Source organism: Apteryx mantelli, chromosome 23, assembly GCF_036417845.1.
Source record: "Apteryx mantelli isolate bAptMan1 chromosome 23, bAptMan1.hap1, whole genome shotgun sequence".
In the NCBI taxonomy this organism is placed as follows: Eukaryota; Metazoa; Chordata; class Aves; order Apterygiformes; family Apterygidae; genus Apteryx; species Apteryx mantelli.
Window position 1 is genome coordinate 11,383,550 of NC_090000.1, and position 11,381 is coordinate 11,394,930.

An 11,381-nucleotide genomic window follows, 5' to 3' on the forward strand; every position below is an offset into this window, starting at 1 on the left:
CTATGAGCAATCACAGAGCATTTCAGATGGCTCAGGCTATGTTCAAGTGTGTCACTAGATCCAGCCCACTGAAGGTGACATGAACCACTCTCCAGGCTCCCTTCCCTGTGCCTGCAGGGTCTGCACTGTGGGCATCTGTCACCGGTCCTGTCATACAGCAGACAGTCCCAGGCAGATACCACTTGACCATTCAGCACCTCCGGGAGCACTGGGCACCCACAAGTGAGAGCTGAATCCAGCCCTCCTTCCCTAACACATCACGCCATGAGCTCATTGCATTGAGCCCATGGAGAACCCCAGAAAAGCAACAGTCCCTTTCAGGGTGAAAGTCCTGGAGCACATTCTTGGCTGCAGCTTTGGAAGGAGAGCCCAATCTTCAAGCACTGCACTGAGGAAATGGGTACTACAGCCATGAAAGGCAACATTTGCCATTGTAATGTGACCTCTGTTTTTGACCAAATCATCAAGCAGACTTAATGGTTAAACTTCTCATATGACTGAACAAAATGCGTCTTATTTTTGCACCATGTAATATATCAGTATCACTTGGAGTAACCTTCCATCAACTCAACAGCTTTCTCAAACAGAATACCAAGGTTACTCAACATGTGTCGGAAACTGGGAAACACTTAGAGGAAAGAGGAGGAACCGTGACATACAATACTAATGAATGGACTTGGTTAGCAAAAGTGGAAAGTAGCCTTACTGAACATCATTGGTAAGATATCTTTAAAGGTTGGTCACCAAAAGCTGCCAATGTTTTGTGACTGATGTTACTTCCTGTGGTCATACTATTAATGATCACTGTATTCTTATTTCTTGTAACCTTGATATTGACCTAGTATCTTAAAAATCAAATAGTACACATGAATAAAATATTAAATCAGGTTATATCACATGCCAAGCTATTGTAAATTAGCGGTTTCCCATGTATACATGTTCTTACCCTCACTGTGCACAGGCAAGAGGGCTGGTCATTCACACAATAAATGGATTAAGCTCACTGTGTAACACCAGTAGTCGTTAAATGTTGGTCTGAGCCAAGCGGTGGACTGTGACCAACCAATGACCCCCCCTACGATGGGAGAAGGCTCAGAGGAGAGGGGCAAGGGCCATGTGCCCAGGAAGCTCAGGGCAAAATGTAGGGAGTGACCAACCACAGCTGTTGCAAAGCAAGCTGAATTTATCTCAAGACAAAGGGGATGGGAAGGTGGCCCTTGTTTTAGATAAACATCTATATGAGTTGAGTGGATCAAGTAACCACTTCACAGCTGAGGGGATCAACTGTTTGTGTAAATCTTTTTCCCTGAGTTAATCAAAAGAGAGTGAATGTCTCCCAGAGTTAGCCAGACCAGCATGGTGGCTCAGCCCAACACAGAGTGTAAACAGTGAAAAACTAACAGAAGAACTTTGAAGAGAGCAACAGGCCTGAGCTCTTTTCAACCCCCATCACACTTGTACTGTGACTCAACTGTATATTGCAATTGCTATATTCTACTAAGTGTAATTTAGATGTGTATAGCTAATTCAGCAGATGATTGCTGTATTCGCTCTGGCGCTCTCCCAGGTGGGCTCGTTCTGCCTTATGAGCTCTTTTCCCCAGCAGAGGCCCAGGAGCTGGAGGTGCCTTAGGCCAAACTGCGGCAGCCCTGGGGAGCTGGCCCTGAGCACGGCACAGGCCGAGCCCCTTCTCACATGTCCCCATCCTGTGACAGGGGAACAGTCTGTTCCTGCCCAGGGCAGTGCGGGTCCTTTTGCGAGGGAGGCGACCGCAACAGCCACTGCGCTGCAGCAGCACCGGCTGCGCCCGCTCCCTGCAGCCCTGCAGCTCCCTGCCGTAGCGCTGCCCACCCCTACCCCTGCACCTGCCTCACTCCTGGCCCCTGGCCCCTCTTCTGGCACTGCAGGAGCCAGCTCTGCAGGCAGGAGCTCCTCAGCCACGGGCCCTCCCCACCCCGGGGATCCAGCTCCAGCCAGGCAGTGGGACACCAGACTCCCTCTGACCCCACTGATCTCCCAGGCCTGCTACCACCATGCCACTTCCCTTTTGCAGAGGGCTGGAGTTACCCCAGCCCAGTGCAGCTGGATGCCTACTATGGCTACTAGAGCTCCACTCACTAGCGAGCTGAGACTCATGCACATCTCTACATTGCAAACAGTTAATGTAATACAGTGCGGACACCTGATTTAATGACACAAAAATAGGTCATAGGCAGGGCCATGTCAGATGCCTGGAGCGTTCAGCACAACCACATGTCTCTAGCAGATACAGCATGGGACCTGCAGGGAAACCATGCCCTTTTGGAGTGGTTGCTGGGCAAGTGCCCCAGGGCCTCTCAGGTTTCCTGCCTGGGCCTAAACAACTGAACGCCACCACTGCCTTTAGGCAAAGTCCATCTCATCTGCATTCAAGACTGCTGCATAGATGGGAGGCACAGCACAGCAAGGTCTCCGCTCTAGTCTCTGCACTCTCAAACCCTTCAAGCTCTCCTCCTCCTGAACCTCTTCTCGTCCCAGATGATAGGAGCACGGACTGGGCTAATGATCTCCACAGGGTGGCTGGATCACAGGATGTTCAGGCCCAGGGACTTCTTCAGGGGCACCTTGTCCTTCCTGGAGATCGGCTGATATCTGTCACAATCCCGGTGGTGCTACACAGTCAGATCTGGCAGCCAAACCGTCTCCAGGCATTTCTGCACAGGCCAGCTCTGTTTTCCTCTGGCCTCAGCTACTGCAGGGTTTGCTCGCACTGTGGGAACCTCGTTTCACCATTACAGTGCCACCTGCTGTCTATGCCAGCATGTCCCTGCACTGAAGTGGGCCATTGCACATAGGGTGTCCTTGACTCTTGGTAACATGGTTCGCCATGACACATCTGTGCTCTGTGCCACAACTGAGGCTCTGCAACCCAAACATATGCAAGTGAATGCAGCCTGGGGCACAGACAATAGCAGATGGAGATGCACAAGTTGCCACAGGACTGAAACGTTGGAATAACTGAGATGTGGTGGGATCACTCACATGACTGGAGGGCTGTGACAGCACAGTCCAAGCTCTTCAGGAGAGACAATCAGGGAAGATGAAGAGGGGGAACGCCCTTTGTGTGAAGGGACAACTCAGATGTATGGCACTCTTCCACAGAATGGAAAGGGGCTGGGTGAGAGCTTGTGGGTGAGCATAGAGTAAGGATGACATTGTGATGGGAGTTTCAGAGAACCTGATGAGGGGGAGGAGGTGGACACAGTCTCCTTTAAGCAACCTGATGAAGTCTGTGGGTCACAGGGTCTGGTTCTTATGGGGGGGGATGTAATCTCCCTGGCATTCTCTGGAAGGGCAAACAGCAGAGTGCTTAAGGAGTCCGGGGGGGTTCTGGAGGGTGTCAGGGACAGCTTCTAAGCACAGCCTCCTGAGGGGCCAATAAGGGCAATGCTCACCTGCATCTAGTGCTTGCTCGCAGGCAAGCAAGAACTGATCAGGGATGTGATCATCAGGGGAAACTTTGGCTGCAATGACCATGAAAAAGTGGAGTCCCAGATCCTGAGGGGAGTGAGGAAAGGCAGTAGCAGAGTAAAGACTCTGGCCTTCAGAGGAGCAAACTTTGGCCTCTGCAGGGGACTGGTGGGGGATCCCATCAGGGGCAGCTATGAAGAGCAATGGAGGATAGGAAAGCCAGCTGGTCTTTAAGGACAGCAGCCACCAAGCACAAGGGTGGTTCCTACTGATACTCAGGACTACTAGTAGACAAGGTGGGCTCACTGCTGAATGGCACAGGGAATCCGGTAAAGGCAGATGCAGAGAAGTCGGAGGAACTCAATGCCTTCTTAGCTTCAGTTTTTGCCAAAAAGGTCTCCCAGGCTGTTGTGCCCTGCTTCAGGACTCCTGAGGAGAAAAACAACTAGCAGTGCATGACGTTAGTGAGCGATTACTTATGGGAACTCAAACTCTACAAGTCAGTGGGGCTGGATGGGCTGCATAGGAGGGTGCTGTGAGAGCTGGCTGCTGTCATGCCAAGGCCACTCTCTATCATCTTTGAAAGGTTTTGGAGAGTGGGCAAGGTCCCAATGGCTGAAGAAATGCAAATGTTACATCCATCTTCAAAAAAGGCCGACAGGAAAACTGGGGAGCTGCAGGCAGTTCAGCCTCACTTTGGTGAGGAGTGTCTCATGCAACAAATCCTCTCAGATCACATTTCTGGGCACATGAAGGAGAAGAAGCTCATAGGGAAGAACAGCCAGCATGGATTTACCCAGGGTAAATTGTGCCTCACCAACATGATTGACTTCTATGATTAAATAACTGTATTTGTGGATGGAGAAGAGTAAACGACTCTTACCTAGATTCTAGCAAGGTGTTTGACACTGTCTTCAACAATATTCTTGTATGCGAGTTAGAACGTTGCAGTCTAGAGGGGCAGAAAACAGGATAAGTCAACAGCTGCTTGGAAGATCAGGCTCAGAGGGCAGTGGTGAATGGGTAGTACTCTTCCTGGAGGCCAGAGAGCAGTGGAGCTGTTGGGGCTCTTGCAGTCTCTATGAAGAATTATAAAGGTTGCTCCTTAAGGGCCACCGATCAAAGTGTAGCGAACGCCGCGTGCTTCATAGCAGTTAACCGATCAAAGTGTAGCGAACGCCGCGTGCTTCATAGCAGCTAACCATTAACCGATCAAAGTGTAGCGCTAACCAATCAAAGTGGCCAAGGTGCCGCGTGCCTGCATGCCATGACTGCACAAACATATATAAGATGGGCACATTGCTGAATAAAGTTGGAACTGAATCTGCATTCTGTGACTGCATCTGATTCTTTCCCGCTACTCCTGCAGACCGTGACATGGAGCACCACTGATCTCTCCAGGAACCTGTCCTGTTTATCATCTTTGTTAGTGACACCGAGGAGGCAACACTCACCATGCTTGTAGATTGCCCCAGACTGGAAGGGGCAGACCAGTCCTGTGCTTGAGGGGTGCCGTTCAGAAGGGCCTAGACAGGCAGGAGCAATGAGCATCAGAAACCTCACTAAATTCAGCAAGGACAAATGCCAGGTCTTGTACACCCCACAGTGTTACAGGCTGGGGCCTGAGTGCCTGGGGAGTGGCTCTGCGGAAGGGCCTTGAGGGTCCTGGTGGACAGGAGGCAAAATACAAGCCAGTAGCATTCCCAGGCAGCAAAGAAGGCCAAAAAGCACTGTGGGCTTTATGACCAGGAGCACAGCCAGGAAGTTGAGGGAAATGATGACCCCCCCTCTAGTCAGTGTTCATTAGACCACGTCTAGAATACTGCATCCGGTTTGGATCCCCAGAAAAAGAGAGAGGTTGGTACCTGGCAGTGAGTTTGGCAGAGGGCCCTCAAGATAGTCAGGGAGCTGGAACACTTTGTCTGTTAAGATACGGGACTTGTTCAACCTGCAGAACAGATGGCTTTGGAGGGACCTCATAACAGCCTTCCAGTGGCTACAAGGAGGTCATCCAGAAGATGGAGCCAGGATCTTCATCATGGTGCATGGTGGGAGGACAAGCCACAATGGGCATAATTTGACAGAAGAGACGTTCACGCAGGAGATAAGAAAAAGCTTTTGCACTACGAGGATGGTCAAGCACTGGAACTGGCTGCCCGGAGAGGCTGTGCAGTCTCCCCGCTTGGAGGTTTCCAAGACCACACTGGATCAAGCCCAGAGCAACGTGGCTGATCCCAGAGATGAGCCTGCTGCAAGCAAGCAAACTGGGCTAGAGACCTCCTGAGGTCCCTTCCACCCTGATGGAGTCTGGGATTCTTCCCCCTCTGGGTCTTCACTTGTTCTTGTCAGGGCAAGCATGCAGGTTCCCCAAGAGAGCGGAAGTAGGTCAGCTTTCTTCTCCTCCTCCAGTCAGGATTGTTCACATGCAGGGCTTCTTGGCAGGAATCCCCAAACAGTCCTGATCAACCCTTAGCTTCACTTTTGATTTACTTTTTTTTTTTTTTCCTTCTACTCCTACGAGAAGTGTCAAGTCCTGTGACTAGGGGGGAATAACTACATCCATGAGGAGAGGATGAGGAACCTGGGCTTCTTTAGCCTGGTGGAGGGGAGGCGAAGGGCAGTAGAGTAGGAGGCTGTGACTGCTTGAAGGGTGTTTTCAGAGATGATGAAGCTTCTCTTGCTAGTGGGAAACAGCATGAGAAGGGGAAACAGCCACAAACAGCAGCTTGTGGGGTTCAGATGTGTCTTCAGGAAAAGAAAATGTCACTTGAAGTGTATGCTGTGGTGCTACAGGTCACCCAGAGGGAGTCTGTGATCAGCTACTGGCTTTGTGCTTCAAGGAAAAGCAAGTGAGGACAGAGAGACATCAGTAGAGGTGGGGAGATCCCAGGGTGAGAGCAAGGTGGGGAAGCAAGCTGGCTGACTGCAGTCTGCAGGGAAATAGGCACAGGCATGGGACAGAGTAGAACAGCCTGTCGTGGTGATGGCTGAGGGCGCTACCAAGGCTGACAGCTCCCAACAAAACTGAGGTGCTCGTCCTCTCAGCTGTGGCTGTTGTACCTGCCACCGAGGCCTCTGAGAAGATGCTGTTTCCTTAAAGCACTTTGGCCACACTGCCTCCTCGACTCTGGGGAACCCAGGAGATGCCGTATCATTGTCCTGCACTTGGCATTGCACACCCCAACCTTCACGCTGACCCCAGGAAGAACCCTGAGAAAAGCGTGAGGGAAAGGATCACCCCACGCAGGGCCTGGCTGTTAGTGCCTGGCCAATCTGCTTGATAAAAAGTGCCAAGGTTTCCTGGGCATCAGAGCCATCTGAGCATTTCCTTTGCCTACCTGCAATCAGTGCCTCCAACTTTCTGCTCTCATCAGCCCCCAGGGAGGCTTTGCCGGTAGTGGCCCTCAGTGGGACCCATTAACACTCCAAGATACTTTGTCATTTACTTCTGACTTTAACTTCTTGAGAGGTTTGTTCAATCTCCTCTCAGTAGCTGAGGTTCACAGGCTCAGCACCAAATACACCCGAGGGGCCATTAAAATGCAAAAAGCCCTAACAAGGCATGTCACTCTCCCTAAGTTTCTTCAGTTCTTCAATCCTTGTGTGGCTAATTGGAGAGGATTCAGGAGTGCATTTACAAGAGCAAGATTTTAATGAGCACCTGAACAAGAAAGGATTTCTGCTTTTTAAGCTGTCTCCATTTTTCAGGTCGCAGAATAAGTGATATCAACATTCTCCAATTCATACTCATCCAGAGTGCCTCCTAATGAAGTCCGGACATGGAGGAAAAGCAGTATTTTTGATATGAGACCTTTATGGACAGCTTTCCTCCTCACCTCCCCAACCCTGCCATTTCTCTCATCAGCCACTGGGGACTTGCATCACTCCTGTTAAAATCTACCTTTTTTCCACTTGAGTCCATAGCTGAATGTTACAGCTCCTCTGCACCAATTCGCACCCGCTTTCCTTAGGGAACTAGTTGCAGACCCAGGCAGATTTCTCCTAATTGCAAACAAACAAAAATAAAACATGACACAGTTTAGTAAAAAATAAAAGACACCTCTCAGCTGTATGTTCAGTCCAAGCTGCCTCCAGGGAGGTCCACTTTCCATAAGGAAGAACCTTCCTTGAAGTGTTTTAGACAGACAGTTAGGAAAGGCTAGACAGAAACACAGCTAAGGAGTTGGCTAAAGAGACAATTACACTCCTGAATGATGAGGCAAGCTTCCGACTCCCAGAAGCTCAGAGCAGCAACTAGAGAGTTGAGAGGAGTCTCAATGAATAAAGAGAAAGGGGAGGAAGACAACTGTAGAACAATGGAAAGTGCATATGCCCGGATAGTCTGATGCAAAGGGGACTTTAGAAATGATCAGTTTAATCAGGACATGGGGAAATCCATGAAAGATTACTGAGACTGTATCCACAGCGTAAGAGACAGAGCAGTGGTAACACAACTTGAGGGGCCTATCAATATTTCTTCTCCTGAGATTCATACCCTTCCTGAAAATGTCCATTATTTCATCAGGGGAGAACATGGACATTTTTATTAAAATTAGTCAATCATTTCAAGCGATGAAAATTTGGGGGGGGGGGGTTGTTTTGTGTTGTTTTTTTTTTAATGTCAAAAACTGTTCTCCACCTTTTCAGGCAGCGCTCAAGTGTCCAACCACAAGCATCCAGTGGCACTTGGAGAGGCCCTGGTGTATCTGAGCTACCTGCCTGGGCCTGGCAGCTCTTACAGAGGACCTGCCTGGGAGACCGGAGCCCCTCAGAGCTGCAGATGGAGGCTGGGCAGAGGGGACCAGGGCATCTACAATGGCAACAGTTGTCTGTGACCCTCTGACTGCATCCCACCCCAATTCTGAAAATTGCTTTCTTTAAAAAATACACATACAATATCCCCCCAAAGACCAGTATATTAAAGAAAAAAAAAAAAGAAGAAGAAGAAGAGAAAACTCCAGGAGGACTATAAGAACACAAAGAGTGTTAAAGACAGAAACATGTAATAAAACATTGCTTTGCTTTAGATTCTTTCTTGTTTCATTTTTATTGACATTTTCTAAACATTTCTTTTACAATTGGGCCTACACCATTAAAAAAGATACTTCTGCATCTCACACAGAGCCCTGGGCCCCCAGGGCTGTCCATGCCACTCCTCACTGTCTGCACAGAGCAAGTCACACTCTGGCATGTCAAGATCTCTTGACTTATAGAGTAAACAAGGCGACCAGCTTCAGTGAAATGCTGTATTTTTGGATGGCCATTTTTGCACCAGCCTCAACATACCTGTGTTAGAGTGATGTCTTAAAGGATTCCCTGAACATCTAGACATGCTCCCTTTTCATCCCCTGCGCTGTCAGTGCATTTAGGTGATAAGAGGGAACAGAGTCATCTCAGCCAATGCCAGACCCTTCAGTGCAGATGTCTTTGTCTAACCCAGTTGTCTGGACTTCCCTTTCCACTCAAGGGAGAGAAATAAGTTGTCTCACTGAGAGGTCTTCAGACACTTCTCCTGGTGACCAGCTAATGCTCCAGACCTCTGGACGTCATCTAGAACAAACCCCTGCTCAATGCAGAGGGAACTAGAGGAGGTTGCTCAGGGGTTCAGCCCAATTATGCATTCTCCCAAAAGCAGGCCTTGCACAGTTCAACTCACCCACCTATCATCAAACTATACATTACAGCATGACTATGCTGAGAATGCGCTCCAGTCCATGGTGCAGGCCGTTAATGAAGAAGTTAAACAGTGTTGCCCCATGTGTTGATCACTGAGGGATGCCACCAGCAACTGGCCACCAGCTGGACCTTGTGCTGCTGGTCACAGAATTTTGGCCTGATGGACCACCCAATATGCCACATGCCTTGTGGTCCATTTATCCAGTGCAGATCTCACCAGGTCACCTATACGTAGACTATGGACAACTGTGCCAAAGGCCTTGCTAAAGTGAAGGTACACCAAAACCCCTGCTTTCCCCTTGTGCGCACAGTCATTCATCCTACGGTAGAAGGCAATCATGTTGGTCAGGCGTGGTTTCCATCTCCCCTTGGTCAGTCCATCATGGCTGTTCCAAACCTTGCCCTTCATATGCTTGGACACAGTTTTCAGGGAGTTTCCTCCAACACCTTCCAAGGGACTGAGACAAAGCTGGACAGCTGATAGTTCCCCAGATCCTCCCTCTTGCCCTTCCAGAAAATGGGCACTATTTCTGCCTTTTCTCAGGTATCAGGAACCTCCCTGATCACCCTGACATTTCAGAGACAATCAAGAGCAACATCACAATAACACCAGCCAGCTCCCCCAGCACCTCGGGTGCACCCTATCAGGTCCCATGGACTTCTGAGGGCCCACTTGGCACAAGGGCTCCCCAAATGCATCCTCTTCAAACATGGGTCAAGCTTCATTACCAAAGACGCTGCTTAGAGACTCGGGGATCTTGGGGGCAGATCTTCCCAGCAGTACATGACGTAGAAGAGACAATGAGCGACTCAGCATTTTCCCTGTCTTTGTCACTATGTCCCCTGTCCCACTGAGCAGTGAGACCACATTTTCCTTAGCTGCCTTCCTTGTGCTGCCAATGTTCTTACAGAAGACCTTCTGATTGTTCTCCACCATGCTTTGCACACTCCAGCTCCAGATCCAGCTGAGCTTTGGCTTTTCCAGCTCCATCCCTGCACCCATAGGCACTGTCTCTACCTGCCTCCTGGAGAGCCTCTTCCCCCATTCCACCCTCTGGGCACCCTCTTCCTTCTTGCAGCTGAACTCCTAAGTCAAGACATCCCTATTTACCCAAGCGGGTCTCCTACCAAGCCCTGCTCGACTCCCCGCATGTCAGACTGGCATGTTCCTGTGCTTTGAGGATGTTTTCCCCGAAGATGCAAGAGGGGTCCAGGGCCCCTCTGCCCTCCAGGGCTGTCTCCTGTAGGATCCTGCCAAGGAGATCCTGAATTAGCTGAAATCTGCTCTCCTGCACTCCTGGCCTGTGATTCTGCTCTTTGGCTTACTTTCCCACCATCTCACGATCATTGCATTCACATCCCCACCCACTTCCGTTTTGCTGGTGACTAACAGAGATTGCGCTTTCAATAAATTCTTTCCAACATCCTCCAGAAATCTCCTGGGCTGCTTGTGCCCAGGCTGACTGCCTTTCCAGCAGATTTTGAGGGGGTTAAACTGCCCTGTGAATACAGGGATCTGTGACCATGAGGCTTCCTCCAGAGGCCTAAAACAGGTTTCAGCTACCTCCTCTCCACAGGTCTCCTCCACAGGAAGCCATTAGCAAACACCTACTGGAATGTCACCCTTACTGATGTGCCCTCTTATCCTTACTACAAGGTCTCCACTGGCTCATCACCCGCTCCAAGCACAAGCTCTGTGCACTCCAGCCACCCCTTTGCACAGAGCACACTTCCACGTCCTTGCCATTCCAGCCTGCCTTCCTCAGGAGCCCATTTTAATCCTACACATGAGATGTGTGTAATCCCACTGGGATAGAGGAGAGGGAGGTGTCGGTGAGGGGGATGTAGCTGGCATGTTGAATGTCAGGTCCAGAAGAGACGAGGACTCAGAAGAGGGGCGGAGGAGAGAAAGGAAAAGGTGATACATCTGCAGTATTTATGGCAAGGTCACCTTACAGCAAGGTTATTCAGACAGAAATAGTCATAGTCCCCCTTTACAGCCATGAGCCTGCTACTGGCCTATGAGCTTCTGAGACAGATGTGACATCCCAATGACCTCGTCAGCCACGAGCCTTCAGCTGGCTGCTTGTTCTGTTTTCCCATCTTGAAAGAGATCTCCATAGAGAAGAGAGGAGCATGTGGAAAGGTGAGGAACATAATTCTGAGGGGGCTTGCAAGTTATTTGCATAAAACAACTTCAGCTTGGCAAGCTGGTTCTCAGCTATGACCTGTGAAGGAGTTCCTGCTGACTTGCC